This window comes from Pristiophorus japonicus, chromosome 1, assembly GCF_044704955.1.
Source record: "Pristiophorus japonicus isolate sPriJap1 chromosome 1, sPriJap1.hap1, whole genome shotgun sequence".
NCBI classification, from domain to species: Eukaryota; Metazoa; Chordata; class Chondrichthyes; family Pristiophoridae; genus Pristiophorus; species Pristiophorus japonicus.
Genome location: NC_091977.1, coordinates 225,047,116 through 225,065,760, shown reverse-complemented (window position 1 = coordinate 225,065,760; position 18,645 = coordinate 225,047,116). Strand labels below are relative to the sequence as shown.

At 44.1% G+C, this 18,645-nt stretch overlaps 1 protein-coding gene across 3 annotated transcripts in view; it reads right to left on the bottom strand.

Moving 5' to 3' along the window:
- Positions 1-18,645, bottom strand: part of megf10 (multiple EGF-like-domains 10) — a 293,005-nt gene that overhangs the window by 253,012 nt on the left and 21,348 nt on the right. The window contains exon 1 of one of the 3 annotated variants that reach the window (XM_070887076.1): positions 848-905. The exons of the other annotated variants lie outside the window; for them this stretch is intronic. The gene's annotated coding sequence lies outside the window, so the exon portion shown is untranslated. Of the gene's footprint in view, positions 1-847; positions 906-18,645 lie in introns of those variants that run through there. 3 annotated transcript variants of the gene reach the window in all.

Below are 18,645 nucleotides of genomic sequence, written 5' to 3'. Positions count from 1 at the left end.
AATAATTCAACAGAGGTCTTATCTGAGCATGGGGTTTGTTTCGAAAGTTTCCATATTAAGCTAACAAAACAATTTTCTATTTATAACTGGCAAACATGAGAACAGACCACTCGTTAATTCTCTCAATCTAGCGGTTAAGTGCCTGATTTTATAAAGAATACTTTATATGTGAAATAATCTTAAGCACTTAAATTGACATTTGAATGATTTGTAATTTGATTGGTTGCTATGGTTCCATAGTACTATATTTAGATTTATTTAATAGCACAAACTATATAAATGCCAATGAAAAATTGGACTTTATCAGCCATGGCTCAGTGGGTAGCACATGTGCCTTGAGTCAGAAGATCATGGGTTCACGTCCCACTCCAGAGCTTGAGCACAAATATCTAGGTTGACACACCCAGTGCAGTACTGAGGGAATGCTGCACTGTTGGAGTTGCCGTCTTTCAGATGAGACCTTAAAGCGAACCCACATCTGCCCTCTCAGGTGGATGTGAAAAATCCTATGGCCACTATTTGAAGCAGAGCAGGGGAGTTATCCCTGGTGTCCTGGTCAATATACAGCACTCAATCAGCATCACTAAAAACACACATTATCTGGTCATTATCACATTGCTATAAAGATAATCAGGCAGAACCAATTTATAAAATCGTATCCTGTTACGAAGCATTGCTATCTAGAACTTTCCAGCGGATGCATTTTAAAACTTTCCTAAATTAGACTCTTTGGGCCGGATTTTTGAGAAGTTTGCGAGCGGGTTTTCACCGCGATTTGACCCTCCGTGGCGAAAACCCGGTCGCAAAGCCCGGGCGGGATCCTCTTTGCGGTGGCGATGGAACGTACCGCTAGGGAGAGGAGTGCCAACGTGCAACAACGCCGATTGCGTTTGCGTCCAACTTTCGACTCGCTCACGACTCGTACGCCACACCCAGAATAGCGACAGGTCAAATCTGTCAGTGCAGCCCTGCCAGCAGCCGTAAGTATGAAAACCTGCAAAAAAGCCAAGTTAAAGTTTGTATTTTTTAAATTTTTTGCAGCGATTACAAAGTTAAGGATCTTTTAAATCTTTTTGGAATGTTTTTTGGAATTTATTTTTCCACCTCCCAAGGCCTCTCTCGCAGCGCTCCCGGCCCCGGACTAAATTTGACGAAACTCGCGTCTTTGCGCCACGAATACTTGTGCAATGCCCCCCTTAGTGAGACGTAAAACCCAAAAGTTCAGCCTAAAAACGGTAGCGCAGCAAAAATGGTAAGTTTCACGTATCGCTACCATTTTCGCCGAAAAAACTCGAAAGCCGGAAATCCGGCCCGAGAATATAATACATTTAAAAGCTTCGCTGTCATGTAAACTAATTAATAATCCTAACTTGATTAAAGATAGTTCCACATCAAAATCATCGACTTTTTTTTTTATTTGTTCCTGGGATGTGGGCATTGCTGGTAAGGCCTGCATTTATTGCCCATCCCTAAAAGTAATGGTGAGCCGCCTTCTTGAACCGCTGCAGTCCGCATGGTGAAGATGATGATGATGATGATGATGAAGGTACTCTCACGGTGTTATTAGGGAGGGAGTTTCAGGATTGTGATCCATTGACGATGAAGGAACGGCGATATAGGCAAGTCAGGATGGTGTGGAGGTGATGGTGTTCCCATGCGCCTGTTGCCCTTGTCCTTCTAGGTGGTAGAGGTCGTGGGTTTGTGAGGTGCTGTCGAAGATTGGTTATATTTTCATTGACAAGTATGGTCTGAATTCCAATTGATGTAACAGTACTTAGTAGAAAAAAGCAGGCATTTATAAAACATGTACAAGTCATAAAAATAATTTTAAAATGGAGGACTTGTTTTTATTCTTAGGTTTGAAAATGCATATGATATAGAACTTTCTGGGGCAATGGACTTTTAATATGGAATGGTGAATACCCCAAAAGGAAGATACAAGGTTGCAACTTCAATCTGTAAATTATGAGAAAAGCTTTGTGTGTTTTTTTTTACAAAGCATTAGTACCTGAATACAAAGCTATCCTGTAATCTTCTACTTGTTCCTAATTATATGGGGGTTCACATAGTGGTTATGTTACTGGACTAATAATCCAGAGACCGAGCAATCCACAAAGGTCAGTTCAAATCCTAACATGGCAGTTTCTGAATTTAAATTCTGTTTAAAAAAAATAATTAAATCAATTTGGAATAAAACACTGGTATCAGTAAAAGTGATCATGAACCTGTTTGGAATGTTGTAAAAACCCACGAAGCACTGGCCACACTCGACCAGCTCCATTGGACGAGCCACATCGTCCGCATGCCTGACACAAGACTCCCGAAGCAAGCACTCTACTCGGAACTCCTGCACAGCAAGCGATCCCCAGGTGGGCAGACACCCTCAAAGCCTCCTTGATAAAGTGCAACATCCCCACCGACACCTGGGAATCCCTGGCCAAAGACCACCCTAAGTGGAGGAAGAGCAACCGGGAGGGCATTGAGCACCTCGAGTCTCGTCTCAGAGAGCATGCAGAAAACAAACGCAGGTCGTGGAAAGAGCATGCGGCAAACCAGACTCCCCACCCACCCTTTCCTTCAACAACTGTCTGTCCCACCTGTGACAGCGTCTGTAATTCCCATATTGGACTGTGCAGTCACCTGTGAACTCACTTTTAGAGTGGAAGCAAGTCGATTTCGAGGGACTTCCGATGATGATGATGGGTTCACTACTGTTCTTTAGGGAAGGAAACCTGACATTCTTACCCAGACTGGTATGTGTGTGACTTCAATTCCACATCATAAGAACATAAAAAATAGGAGCAGGAGTAAGCCATTCGGCCCCTCTAGCCGGCTCCGCCATTTAATACGATCATGGCTGATCCGATCATGGACTCAGGTCCACTTCCCTGCCTGCTCCCCATAACCTTTATTCCCTTATCGGTTAAGAAACTGTCTATCTCTGTCTTAAATTTATTCAATGATCCAGCTTCCACAGATCCCTGAGGCAGCGAATTCCACAAATTTACAACCCTCCGAGAGAAGAAAAATCTCCTCATCTCAGTTTTAAATGGATAGCCCCTTATTCTAAGATTATGCCCTCTAGTTCTAGTCTCCCCTATCAGTGGAAACATCCTCTCTGCATCCATCTTGTCAAGCCCCCTCAGATTTTTATATGTTTCGATAAGCTCACCCCTCATTCTTCTGAATTCCAATGAGTAGAGGCCCAACCTACTCAACTTTTTCTCATAAGTCAACCCCCTCATCTCCGGAATCAACCTAGTGAACCTTCTCTGAACTGCCTCCAAAGCAAGTATATCTTTTCTTAAATATGGAAACCTAAACTGTATTCAGTATTCCAGATGTGGCCTCACCAATACCCTGTATAACTGTAGCAAGACTTCCCTGCTTTTATACTCCATCCCCTTTGCAATAAAGGCCAAGATTCCATTTGCCTTCCTGATCACTTGCTGTACCTGCATACTAACCTTTTGTGTTTCATGCACAAGTACCCCCAGGCCCCGCTGTACAGTAGCACTTTGCAATCTTTCTCCATTTAAATAATAACTTGCTCTTTGATTTTTTTTTCTGCCAAAGTGCATGACCTCACACTTTCCAACATTATACTCCATCTGTACTACATCAATGTAGTTGTCCCACAGACTAGTCAAGCAACAGCCTGACATAATCATACTCACAGAATCGTACATATCAGGTAATGTCCCAGACACCTCCATCACCATCCCTGGGTATGTCCTGTCCCACCGGCAGGACAGACCCACCAGAAGTGGCAGCAGAGTGGTATACGGTCAAATGGGAGTGGATCGCATGAAGTCTCATGGCTTCAGGTCAAACATGGGCAAGGAAACCACCTACCGCCCTCCCTCAACTGATGAAGCAGTACTCCTCCATATTGAAAGAAGCACTGAGGGTAGCAAGGGCTGTTCCTGCATCGTCGGTGGGTCAAAATTCTGGAGCTCCCTATCTAACAGCACTGTGGGAGTACCACACGGACTACAATGGTTCAAGGCAGCAGCTCACCACCACCTTCTCAAGGGACAACTAGGGATGGCCAATAAATGCCGGCCTTGTTACTGACACACACATCCCGAGAAATAATAAATTTAAAAAAATAAGAAGCAGCCAAGGAGACATCCCTAAGGAACTCCGGAGGAAATGATGTGGGGGCAGGAAGAGAAACTATTGCTAGAGAAGCTCTGGTTTAGCTCAGTTAGGCAAGAGGAAACAAAGTGTGGTCAGTCCCACGGAGCAGGATAACAGAGGATCATTTATAGGACTGAACTGTGACGTTTTATTTGGATAGGTAAAATATTCAGATATGTAATGGGTAATTTAAAAACGAATTTCATGAATGCACAAAAAGGATATATATTGGTCAGTTGCCAAACAATTATCTTTATTATCTCTCAAAGAGGGAGCTAATATTTCTCTCAGGGCCTCCTTCAGACAGGACGGTCTGACTACGACCCATGACTTCTACCCGCTTCCAGTGGGGTTAACCATTTGCAGCAGTTTTTAAAATCCAAAGACAGGTAGTTCTTTCACGATGCAGAGCGCCAACAAATTATGCAACTTGCACTAAATACAGGTACAACGTCTGAAATCCGGAATCCTCAGGACTGAGGGCTCAATTTTCCCCGGTGATTTGCGCCGGTTTTTTTTGAGTAGCCTGCTCTTTTTGGCCTAAGTTGAAAAACCAGTTTCTCCAATCAATTTGCACCAGTGTAACTCAGTTAGTTACTATTGTTTTAGGTTTTTTTTCAGCCAAAGGGGGCGTAACCAGCCACCTACGCCAAATCTGGCCATTTAAGGAAGTTTGGCCAGCTGAGAATTACTCCAGTTCTGCTTAGGTCAGTGTATGTGGCCTGTGCAGAAAAACCTTCCGGAGAGTTAAGGAAATTGGCGCAGGTATGGAAATCGGCGCAGCAGATGCCCAAAGAATTGAAGAGTGTGTGTGCGTGTGCGTGCAGACCTAAAACGGGACCGGACCAGGAGAATGGGGACTGAGAATGGGACCAAACCGGCAAGCCCTTCGGGCGGGGTTGGAGGTAAGTTGCTGTTATATGTTTTTTAATTCTTTTAATGTGTTGGGAGCTGGCTGTATGCTTCACTTTGCAGCCTCAGCTCGCATTGTGTCCCTGGTTACCATGGCAGCCCGATCGTTTTGGCGCAGATCAAGGCTCCACCCCCAAAACTAAAGGCCGGGTTACGCCACGCCAAAATGAAGAAATGTAATAGGGAAACTTAGAATTTTTTTTTGCCGTCCTTAGGCCCCAAAAAATCTTGCGTAACTCTTCGAGTGCGCCAAAAAAATGCTTTGGGGAAAATTGAGCCCCGAGTCCCTGCCAGTTTTTGGGTTTTGCTGGATTTCAGGCAAGAAAATCAACAGTCTGAAATCCGGAATCCTTGGGACTGAATGTATGCTGGATTTCGGGTTTTGCCAGATTTCGGACCTCACCGCCCACCGATCAGCTGCTCCTCGCCACTCGCCGATTCCCGCTGCCTGCCGATTCCCATCGCCTGTGGCCCCCTGGTGCTGCACTTTTTAAACCGGTTTCCTCGTCCCTCACTGCCAGATGTCACCATCTTGGTTGCCTGAAAAATGTCTGGTTTTCGGATAATTCCGGTTTTCTGAATTCCGGATTCAGGACATTATACCTATACTAGTAAGCAAAGAGCATGCAGCCTTGAATTATGTAACAAAAGAAAGACTTGCATTTATAGAGTGCCTTTCACGACCTCAGGATGTCCCAAATCGTTTTACAGCCAATTAAATTTTTTTTTCCAAGTTTTGTCATCGGTGTAATGTCGGAAATGCAGCAGTCGCTTTGCGCACAGCAAGCTCCCACAAAAAGCAATGTGATAATGTCCAGTTTATTGGTTTTAGTGACGTTGAGTGAGGGATAAATATTGGCCAGGTTTCCATGGAGAACTCCCCTGTTCTTCTTCGAAATAGTGCCCTGGGATTTTTTACGCCCACCTGAGGGGGAAGACGGGACCTCGGTTTCAACGTCACATCTGAAAGATGTCATCTCTGACAGTGCAGCGCTCCCTCAGCACTGTACTGGAGTGTCAGCCTGGATTTTGTGCTCAAGTTTCTAATGTGGGACTTGAACCCACAACCTTCTGACTCAGGAGGTAAGAGTGCTACCAACTGACACCTAGCTTTAGGAACAGGAGGAGGCCATTCAGTGTCTCGAGCCTATTCCACCATTCAGTTATATCATGGCTGATCTGTATCTCAACTCCATCCACCCTCAATATCCTTGCATAACAAAAATCTCATCAATCTCAGTTTTCAATTTTCAACTGACCTTCAGTCTCAAAAGTTTTTTGGGGGAGACGGTTCCAGATGTTCTCTGCCCTTTGTGTGAAGAAATGCTTCCTGACATCACCCCTGAATGACCTAGCTCTAATTTTAAGGTTATGCCCCCTTGTTCTGTACTCTCCCACCAGAGGAAGTAGTTTCTCTCTATCTAGCCAATCAACTCCTTTAATCATCTTAAGCACCTCAATGAGATCACCCCTTAATCTTTTATATTCAAGGCTCGTCTAGGCAACCTATCCTCATAATTTAAACGTTAATTGCATAGAATTTTACAGAACAGATACAGGTCTTTAGGTCCAAACAGTCGATGCCGGTGTTTATGCTCCACACGAGCCTTCTCCCACCTTACTTCACGTAGAAACATAGAAAATAGGTGCAGCAGCAGGTCTTTTGACCCTTCGAGCCTGCACTGCCATTCAATAAGATCATGGCTGATCATTCACCTCAGTACCCTTTTCCTGCTTTCTCTCCATACCCCTTGAATACTTTGGCCGCAAGGGGCGTATCTAACTCCCTTTTGAATATATCTAACAAACTGGCCTCAACAACTTTCTGCGGTAGATCATTCCACAGGTTAACAACTCTCCGAGTGAAGATGTTTCTCCTCATCTCAGTCCCAAATGGCTTACCCCTTATTCTTAGACTGCGACCCCTGGTTCTGCAACTCCCCAGCAACGGGAACATTCTTCCTGCCTCTAATCTGTCCAATCCTGACAGAATTTTATATGTTTCTATGAGATCCCCTCTCATTCTTCTAAACTCCAGTGGATACAAGCCCAGTTGATCCAGTCTCTCCTCATATGTCAGTACTGCCATCCCGGGAATCAATCTGGTGAACCTTTGCTGTACTCCCTCAATAGCAAGAACGTCCTTCCTCAGATTAGGAGACCAAAACTAACACAATATTCCAGGTGTGGCCTCACCAATGCTCTGTACAATGGCAGTAAGACCTCCCTGCTCCTACACACAAATCCTCTAGCTATGAAGGCCAACATGCCATTTGTCTTCTTTACCGCCTGCTGTACCTGCATACCAAACTTCAATGACTGATGTACCATGACACCCAGGTCCCGTTGCACCTCCCCTTTTCCTAATCTGTCACCATTCAGATAATATTGTGTCTTCCTGTTTTTGCCACCAAAGTGGATAACCTCACATTTATCCACATTATACTGCATCTTCCATGCATTTGCCCACTCACTTAATCTGTCCAAGTCACCCTGCAGCCTCTTAGCATCCTCCTCGCAGCTCACACTTCCACACAGCTTAGTGTCATCTGCAAACTTGGAGATATTACTCTCAATGCCTTCATCAAAATCATTGATGGATATTGTAAATAACTGGGGTACCAGCACTGAGCCCTGCGGCACCCCAATAGTCACTGCCTGCCATTCTAAAAAGGACCCGTTTATCCCGACTCTCTGCTTCTGTCTGCCAACCAGTTCTCTATCCATGTCAATACATTACCTCCAATACCATGTGCTTTAATTTTGTACACCAATCTCTTGTGTGGGACCTTGTCTAAAGCCTTTTGAGAGTCCAAATAAACCACATCCACTAGTTCTCCCTTGTCCACTCTACTAGTTACATCCTCAAAAAATTCGAGAAGATTTGTCAAGCATGATTTCCCTTTCATAAAATCCATGCTGACTTGGACTGATCCGGTCACTGCTTTCCAAATGCGCTGCTATTTCATCTTTAATAATTGATTCCAACATTTTCCGCACCACCGATGTCAGACTAATCAGTCTATAATTCTCTGTTTTCTCTCTCCCTTCTTTTTTAAAAAGTGGTGTTACATTAGCTACCCTCCAGTCCATAGGAACTGATCCAGAGTCAATAGAATGTTGGAAAATGATCACCATCCACTATTTCTAGGGCCACTTCCTTAAGTTGGGATGCAGCCTATCAGGGCCCGGGGATTTATCGGCCTTCAATCCCATCAATTTCCCTAACACAATTTCCTGACTAATAAGGATTTCCTTCAGTTCCTCCTTTTTGCTAGACCCTCGAACCCCTAATATTTCCGGAAGGTTATTTGTGTCTTCCTTAGTGAAGATCGATCCAAAGTATTTGTTCGATTGGTCTGCCATTTCTTTGTTCCCCATTATAAATTCACCTGATACTGACTGCAAGTCAGTGAAGATTGGTCTTCACTAATCTTTTTCTCTTCACATATATATAGAAGCTTTTGCAGTCAGTTTTTATGTACCCGGCAATCTTCCTCTCATACTTGATTTTCCCCCTCCTAATTAGACCCTTTGTCCTCCTCTGCTGAATTCTAAATTTCTCCCAGTCCTCAGGTTCGCTGCTCTTTCTGGCCAATTTATATGCCTCTTCCTTGGATTTAACATTGTCCCTAATTTCCCTTGTTAGCCACAGTTGAGCTACCTTCCCCATTTTATTTTTACTCCAGACAGCGATGTACAATTGTTGAAGTTCATCCATGTAATCTATAAATGTTTGCCATTGCCTATCCATTGTCAACCCTTTAAGTATCATTCACCAGTCTATCCTAGCCAATTCACATCTCATACCATCAAAGTTACCTTTCCTTAAGTTCAGGACCCTAGTCTCCGAATTAACTATGTCACTCTCCATCTTAATAAAGAATTCTACCATATTATGGTCACTCTTCCCCAGGGGGCCTCGCACAAGAAGATTGCTAATTAATCCTCTCTCATTACACAACACCCAGTCTCGGATGGCCAGCTCTCCAGTTGGTTCCTCGACATATTGGTCTCGAAAGCCATCCCTAATACACTCCAGGAAATCCTCCTCCACGGCATTGCTACCAGCTTGGTTAGCCCAATCTATATGTAGATTAAAGTCGCCCATGATAACTGCTGTACCTTTATTGCACACATCCCTAATTTCTTGTTTGATGCCATCCCCAACCTCACTACCACTGTTTGGTGGTCTGTACACAACTCCCACTAGCGCTTTCTGCCCTTTGGTATTCCGTAGCTCCACCCATACAGATTCCACATCATCCAAGCTAATGTCCTTCCTTACTATTGCATTAATCCCCTCTTTAACCAGCAACGCTACCCCACCTCCTTTTCCTTTCTGTCTATCCTTCCTGAATGTTGAATACCCCTAGATGTTGAGTTCCCAGCCTTGGTCACCCTGGAGCCATGTCTCCCTAATCCCAATTATATCATAATCGTTAATAGCTACCTGCGCAGTTAATTCTTCCATCTTATTACGAATACTCCTCGCATTGAGGCACAGAGCCTTCAGGCTTGTCTTTTTAACACTCTTTGTCCCTTTAGAATTTTGCTGTAATGTGGCCCTTTTTGGTTTTTGCCTTGGGTTTCTCTGCCCTCCACTTTTACTATTCTCCTTTCTATATTTTGCTTCTGCCCCCATTTTATTTCTCTCTGTCTCTCTGCATAGGTTCCCATCCCCCTGCCATATTAGTTTAACCCCTCCCCAACAGCACTAGTAAACACTTCCCCTAGGACATTGGTTCCGGTCCTGCCCAGGTGCAGACCATCTGGTTTGTACTGGTCCCACCTTCCCCAGAACTGGTTCCAATGTCCCAGGAATCTGAATCCCTCCCTCTTGCACCACTCCTCAAGCCACGTATTCATCTTAGCTATCCTGCTATTTCTACTCTGACTAGCACGTGGCACTGGTAACAATCTTGAGATTACTACCTTTGAGGTCCTACTTTTAAAATTTAATTCCTAGCTCCCTAAATTCAACTTGTAGGACCTCATCCCGCTTTTTACCTATATCGTTGGTACCTATATGCACCACGACAACTGGCTGTTCACCCTCTCCCTCCAGAATGCCCTGCAGCTGCTCCGAGACATCCTTGACCCTTGCACCAGGGAGGCAACATACCATCCTGGAGTCTCAGTTGCGACCGCAGAAATGCCTAGCTATCCTCCTTACAATAGAATCTCCTACCACTATAGCTCTCCCACTCTTTTTCCTGCCCTCCTGTGCAGCAGAGCCACCCACGGTGCCATGAACTTGGCTGCTGCTGTCTTCCCCTGGTGAGCCATCTCCCCCAACAATATCCAAAACGGTATATCTGTTTTGGAGGGAGATGACCACAGCGGACCCCTGCACTACCTTCCTACTCCTGCTCTGCCTGATCGTCACCCATCCTCTATCTGCCCTTGTAACCTTTACCTGCGGTGTGACCAACTCACTGAACATGCTATCCACGACATCCTCAGCATTGTGCATGCTCCAGAGTGAATCCATCCGCAGCTCTAGTGCCATCATGCGGTCTAACAGGAGCTGTAGCTGGATATACTTCCTGCACACAATCATCAGGGACACTGGAACGAGACCTGGGTGTCATGGTTCTTCAGTCATTGAAAGTTGGCATACAGGTACAGCAGGCGGTGAAGAAGGCAAATGGTATGTTGGCCTTCATTGCTAGGGGATTTGAGTATAGGAGTAGGGAGGTCTTACTGCAGCTGTACAGGGCCTTGGTGAGGCCTCACCTGGAATATTGTGTTCAGTTTTGGTCTCCTAATCTGAGGAAGGACGTTCTTGCTATTGAGGGAGTGCAGCAAAGGTTCACCAGACTGATTCACGGGATGGCTGGACTGGCATATGAGGAGAGACTGCATCAACTGGGCCTTTATACACTGAAGTTTAGAAGGATGAGAGGCGATCTCATAGAAGCATACAAGATTCTGATGGGACGAGACAGGTTAGATGCGGGCAGATTGTTCCCGATGTTGGGGAAGTCCAGAACCAGGGGACACAATCTTATGATAAGGGGTAGGCCATTTAGGACTGAGATGAGGAGAAACTTCTTCACTCAGAGTTGTTAACCTGTGGAATTCCCTGCCGCAGAGAGTTATTGATGCCAGTTCATTGGATATATTCAAGAGGGAGTTAGATATGGCCCTTACAACTAAGGGGATCAAAGGGTAATGGAGAGAAAGCAGGAAAGGGGTACTGAGGGAATGATCAGCCATGATCTTATTGAATGGTGGTGCAGGCTCGAAGGGCCAAATGGTCTACTCCTGCACCTATTTTCTATGTTTCTATGTTTCCCACATAGCACAGGAGGAGCATGACACGGGTCTGGGCTCTCCTGCCATGACTTAACCCTTAAAATAACCTAATTTGGCAACAATGCCAAAGGTTTCTGACTGACAAGATAAAAAAAAGAAAAACTACTCACCAATCAACCAGCCAATCACTTACTCTCTTGGCTGTTCTCTTTTCCTCCCAGGTAGGGGAGTTAGCACTGGTGGGGAAAACAAGACAAAGCAACACCTCCCGCTCCTACTTGCCGGAATTCTCCTGCTTACCAAACTCTGACCTGCTGCTGCACTCCGTGCAGGTCTGCACAAAGCCCTCTCGTTTTATACTGTTTCTAGCTGACTCACCACTGGCCTGTTTAGGGAACCAGTTTTTACTAGCTGGCCAATTAACTAAGCTAGCTTGCTTGTTTGTCTCTGTTTGAACCTACAAGAATCCTATCTGTTTAATATTTCAGTTTCACTTAAACTTGTAATCTTATTTTACCTTTAGAAGCTACTAGAAATTGTCACTAGTAATTTACACCAACCTTGAAATGGTTTAAAAGGGATTAACCCTTAAAGTTCTCCCACTTACCAAACTCTTCACCTCACCCTCTCAGCATAACCTTCTATTCCTTTCTCCCTCATGTACTTATTTAGCTTCCATTAAATGCATCTGTGCTATTCATCCCAACCACTCCATGTGGAAGCACGTTCCACATTCTCACCACTCTCGGGTAAAGAAGTTTCTCTTTTTTTTATTAATTCATGGGATGTGGGCGTCGCTAGCATGGCCAACATTTATTGCCCATTCCTGATTGCCCTTGAGAAGATGGTGAGCCGCCTTCTTGAATCACTGCAGTGGTGAAGGTACTCCCACAGTGCTGTTGGAGAGGGAGTTCCAGTATTTTCACCCAACGACAATGAAGGAACGACGATATATTTCCAAGTCAGGATGGTGTGTGACTTGGAAGGGAACTTGGAGGTGGGGGTGTTCCCATGCACCTGCTGCCCTTTTCTTCTAAGTGGTAGAGGTCGCGTGTTTGGGGGGTGCTGTCGAAGTAGCATTGGCGAGTTGTTGCAATGCATCTTGTAGATAGTATACACTGCAACCAAGGTTCGCCAGTGGTGGAGGGAGTAAATGTTTAAGGTGTTGGATGGGGGTACCAATCAAGCAGGCTGCTTTGTCCTGGATGGTGTTGAGCTTCTTGACTGTTGCCTGGATGAGTGCAGCTCCAACAAGTGGAAAGCATTCCATCACACTCCTGACATGCTTTGTAGATGGTGGAAAGGCTTTGCAGAGTCAGGAGGGGAGACACTCATCACAAAATACCCAGTCTCTGACCTGCTCTTGTTGCCACATTATTTATGTGGCTGGTCCAGTTAAGTTTCTGGTCAATGGTGACCCCCTAGGTTATTGATAGTGGGGGACTCGGTGATGGTAATGCTGTTGAATGTCAAAGGACAGTGGGTAGGCTCTCACTTGTTGGAAATAGTCACTGCCTGCCACTTGTGTGACGTGAATGTTACTTGCCACTTATCAGCCAAAGCCTGAATGTCATCCAGGTCTTGCTGCATGCGGGCAAGGACTGCTTCTTTATCTGAGGTGTTGCGAATGGCACTGAACGCTGTGCAATCATCAGTGAACATCCTCACTTCTGACCTTGTGATGGAGGGAAGATCATTGATGAAGCAACTGAAGATAGTTGGGTCTAGGCCACTGCACTGAGGAACTCCTGCAGCGATGTCCTGGGGCTGTGATGATTGACCTCCAACCACCACAACCATCTTCCTTTGTGCTAGACATGACTCCAGCCAGTGGAGAGTTTTCCCCCTGATTCCCATTGACTTCAGGCTCCTTGATGTCACACTCAGCCAAATGCTGCCTTGATGTCAAGGGCAGTCACTCTCACACCAGTAATTCAGCTCTTTTGTCCATGTTTGGACCAAGGCTGTAATGAGGTCTGGAGCTGAGTGGTCCTGGCGGAAGCCAATCTGGGCATCGGTGAGCAGGTGTCGCTTGATAGCACTGTCGACGACATCTTCCATCATTTTGCTAATGACTTAGAGTAGACTGATGGGGCAGTAATTGGTCAGATTGGATTTGTGGACAGGACATACCTGGGCAGTTTTCCACATTGCCGGGTAGATGCCAGTGTTGTAGCTGTACTGGAACTGCTTGGCTAGAGGCTCGGCTAGTTCTGGAGCACAAGTCTTCAGCACAACAGCCGGGATGTTGTCAGAGTCCATAGCCTTTGCTGTATCCAGTACGTTCAGCTGCTTCTTGACATCACATGGAGTGAATCGAATTGGCTGAAGACTGGCTTCTGTGATGGTGATGATCTCAGGAGGATACTGATATGGACCATCCACTCGGCATTTCTGGCTGAAGCTGGTTGCAAACACTTAGTCTTGTCTTTTGCACTCATGTGCTGAGCTCCACCATCATTGAGGATAGGGATATTCATGGAGCCTCCTCCTCCTGTTAGTTATTTAATGGTCCACCACCATTCACAACTGGATGTGGCAGAACTTCAGAGCTTTGATCTGATCCGTTGATTGTGGGATCGCTTAGCTGTCTATGGTAGCTGCTTCTGTTTTTTTAGCATGCATGTTGTCCTGTGTTGCAGCTTCCCCAGGTTAGCACTTCATTTTTAGGTACGCAAGGTGCTGCGCCTGGCGTGCTATTTTGCTCTCCTCAGGATTGGTCCCCTGGCTTGTTGGTAATGGTAGAGTGAGGGATATGTCAGGTCATGAGGTTACAGATTGTGGTGGAATACAATTCTGCTGCTGCTGCTGATGGCCCACAGCGCCTCATAGATGCCCAGTTTTGAGCTGTTAGATCTGTTCTGAATCTATCCCATTTAGCACGATGGTAGTGTCACACAACACGATGGATAGTGTTCTCAGTGTAAAGGTGGGACTTTGTCTCCACAATCACTGTGTGGTGGTCACTGCTTCCAATGCTGTCATGGACAGATGCATCTGCAACAGGTAGATTGGTGAGGGCGAGGTCAAGTAGGTTTTTCCCTCGTGTTGGTTCTTGAATTCCCTATTGGATTTATTAGTCACTATCTTATATTTATGGCCCCTAGTTCTAGACTTCACCCACAAAAAGCATAAATCCATATATAATATATAATATATAATATGAAGAGCAGGCAGGTAATCCAGCAGTTGAGCTAATTAAAATGCCTGGAGCAGTCGTAAACCTTCGTAATTCAAAATAAGTAAACATCCTCTTCGGTGAACTTCTTAATTATAATTTATGAGGGACAGCAAGTGATACAATGCTGTTCAAAAAGGAAGAAAGGAATAAACCTGGAAAATATGGACCAGACTTACATTAATAGTGGGACAGATCTTGAGACTATAGAATTATACAGCGCAGAAGGAGGTCATTCAGCCCATCGTGTCCGTGCTAGCTCTCTGAAAGTATGTAACAGTGTGGTGTAATGGCTGTTTATGTAAATGTTACATAATAGATTATATTAGAATGTTTTAATTTGAAATGTGTATTCAGTGTTTCTGTCTAATATTAAAATAATGTACATCTGAATCTTCATGGGACTAAAAGCCACTCATTTTTGCTAGCCAAGGCTGTTAAGGTATATGGAGCCAATGCGGGTGGATGGCGGAACAGGCTCAAAGGGCTGAATGGCCTACTCCTGTTCCTATGTTCCTGCTGTGGGTTGTGGCTTGATTAGTAATTGTAATTAGTAATAGCCTGATGAATTACAGGCCAATTTGGACAACATTTTATTTACTGTGTGGGTTCATTTTGTGCTACAAATATTTTAATCTACAATTCTAGGGCCACAATGCACTCAGGATATTGTATGGCAATTAGCTTAATGACATGAATAGTAATTATTTCCCTCCAAAAAACCCACACACAACACTTACTTTCAGATATTTTCTGCGTTGCTCACTGACTATTAAATGATATGAACGATTAGACTCTGCTACTGAAAGCAGGTAACAGGTAATCAAATGGCAGATTAATAATCTCAGTCATGGTTATAATGCATGAGATTTGTACCAGATGGGACATTTCAGTAAATGATTGTGTGACAGTCATCAACGAAGGCATCGGGTTTGTTTTGGTGGGAAAAACTGCAGACAAAAGGGGAAAGTAGCACGGTGATAAGATAATTGTGAAGAGAAGAGGCTGTTCTTTGTTATTCATTATACTCTCATTAATAATCATGCCAAAATTGTTAACCTCTGTTATTTAACCTTTTAAAAACCCGCAACGGATATAATCCATAACTGACAGATATAAACAAACAATTATGTTAATCTGTTGGTTGCATGCATTTTGTTAAATGTTTCAGAAACAATTTATATGAAAGCTCCCGTGATCTAGTTTACCATTTTAATAGCTCAGAGAAAATTGTAAATCAAGTGGTTAACTCCAGTTAAACTCGCACCAAATTTGGGAATTATGCTGGCCCGTAGAGTTCCAATGAACCAAACCATAAAATGATCTCCAATTATTTGATATTCACTGCTAAGCGCACTAAATATCACGTGCCAGCTTTCATCCGCATACAATGCATGTTTTATTTTGATTAATCTTTTGATTGTGCCATGTTTCAATTTTATTTCACATATTACATAGAATTTTACAGCACAGAAACAATCCATTTGACCCAACTGGTCCATGTTTCTGCTCCACACGAGCCCCCTCCCACCCCTCTTCATCTCCCCCGTCAGCATATCCTTCTATTCCTTTCTCCCTCATGTGTTTATCCAGTTTTCCCTTAAATACATATATGCTTATTCGCCTCAACCATTCCTTGTGGTAGCAAGTTCCCCATTCTAACCACTCTCTGGATAAAGAAGTTACTCATGAATTCCTAATAGGATTTATTAGTGACTATCTTATATTTATGGCCCCTGGTTTTTGGACACCCCGACAAGTGGAAACATCTTCTCTGTGCCTACCCTATCAAACCACTTCATCATTTTAAAGACCTCTATCAGGTCACCCCTCAGCCTTCTCTTTTCAAGAGAAGAGACCCAGCCTGTTCAGTCTTTCCCGATAGTTATAACCTCTCAGTTCTGGTATCATTCTTAAATCGTGGAATCATAGAATGATATAACACAGAAGGAGGCCACTCAGCCCATCTTTTCTAGTTTTCCACAAAAAGGATTTGAAAATTACTGGGGGGGGGGGTTAAAAACATTTCTAAGTAACATGTACACTCACAAGTGGTTAATATGCCAAATGGAAGCTGTTTTCCCTCATAATCTAAACAATAAACAATTTGTTAGCATGTCCGGGTAATCAAAAAACACCTCACACCCATTCTGTTGGAAAGTTCTTTGGTCCCCAACTTCTTGTGAAAAGGGAGATAAGAAGCGAGACACAGGCTGAGTGTCCTTTTCAATATAGAGGGTGGCTATCACATTTGTTAAACAGGGAGCTATGAAAGCTTTAGACAAAGTGCTGTACGCCCAATTATTACTTTTTAAGTGCAGTCACTGTTATTTTGTAAGCAAAAGCAGCAGTCAATTTGCACACAGATAGGTCCCACAAACATCAATGAAATGATTGACTAGTCAGTCTGTTTTTTGATGGTGTTGGTTGAGAGATAAATACCAGCCATGTTATTAGATTCATCTGTGCAAAGAATCAGAAATGCTGGAGAAATGGTTAGAACACATCTTGTTTAAATCAAGTAAGAGAACCTACTGATAAGAAAGAAAGACATCCTTTCATGACCACCGGACATCTCAAAGCGCTTTACAGCCAATGAAGTACTTTTTGAAGTGTAGTCACTGTTGTATTGTGGGAAACACAGCAGCCAATTTGCATGCAGCAATTTCCCATAAACAGTAATGTGATAATGACCAGATAAATTGTTTTTGTTATGTTGATTGATGGATAAATATTGGCCAGAACACCAAGGATAACTCCCCTGCTCTTCTTCAAAATAATGCCATGGGATCTTTTACATCCACCTGAGAAAGCAGGTTTAACTTCTCATCCAAAAGATAGCACTCCCTCAGCACTGCACTGGAAGTGTCAGCCTAGATTTTTATGCTCAAGGAGTAGGACTTGAACCCACAACCTTCTGACTCAGAGGCGAGTGTGCTACCAACTGAGCCACAGCTGACTCTGTGGGGAAGCACAGCATATTCTTTATTTTTGTATCAATACATGACAATACATTGCACTGATTGAATCTGACCATAACCGTTGATCTGTATGTTCATGAGCCATGAAATAAAGCAGTTCAACGATTCTTAGCAAACCTTGACTCCGAGTGTTTGCTCAGTCTGTCTTTGGAGAAATTGAACACAATACTTCTGATCCAGATCACAAGGGAATGCTATTGTTGCATCCATGGGTTATACTATTGCATAAGTAGAGGTAGGGAAGGGAGCGTAAACTCCCATTGATGCAAGATGCTTGGTCCATTGTTTTTTAATTCATTCAGGGGATGTAGGCATCGCTGGCAAGGCCAGCATTTATTGCCCATCCCTAATTGCCCTCGAGGTGGTGGTGGTGGGCTGCCCTCTTGAACCGCTGCAATCCGTGTGGTGAATGTACTCCTACAGTGCTGTTAGGGAGAGTGTTCTAGGATTTTGACCCAGTGATGATGAAGGAATGACTTACAGAACTTACAGGAACTACTAATGCCACTGAACCCATGAAGGCATCTCTGGCAGAAGCAAAATTTGTACGCTACAAAAGTCTGCAAATCTAATCTGTAGTTTACAGAAATAATCCCAAATCCAAGTTCAAAATTTTCTAACAAACTATTTGTGTGGATTACGTTGTAGAGGTATCTTCTGTCATCGACTTTATAACATGCTCATTATGAGCTCAATTTTCCCCCAAAGCATTTTTTTGGTGTACCTGAAGAGTTACGCCTGATTTTTTGGGGCCTAAGTATGCCAAAAAAATATATTCTAAGTTTCCCCGTTGGATTTCTTCATTTTGGCCTGGCGTAACCCGACCTTTAGTTTTAGGGGTGGAGCCTTGATCTGTGCCAAAAAGATCTGGCTGCCATGGTAACCAGGGACACAATGCAAGCTGAGGCTGCAAAGTGAAGCAGACAGTCAGCTCCCAACACATTAAAAGAATTGAAAAACACATAGCAGCAACTTGCCTCCAACCCCGCCCGAAGGGCTTGCTGGTCTGGTCCCATTCTCAGTCCCTATTCTCCTGGTCCGGTTCTGTCTCTCTCTCTCTCTCTCTCTCTTGACTGTGTTTGGGACCGGACTGTGAGTGTGAATCGGGGATCAAGAATAGGACCGGACTGTGTGTGTGAACCAGGGACCAAGAATGGGACCGGACAACCT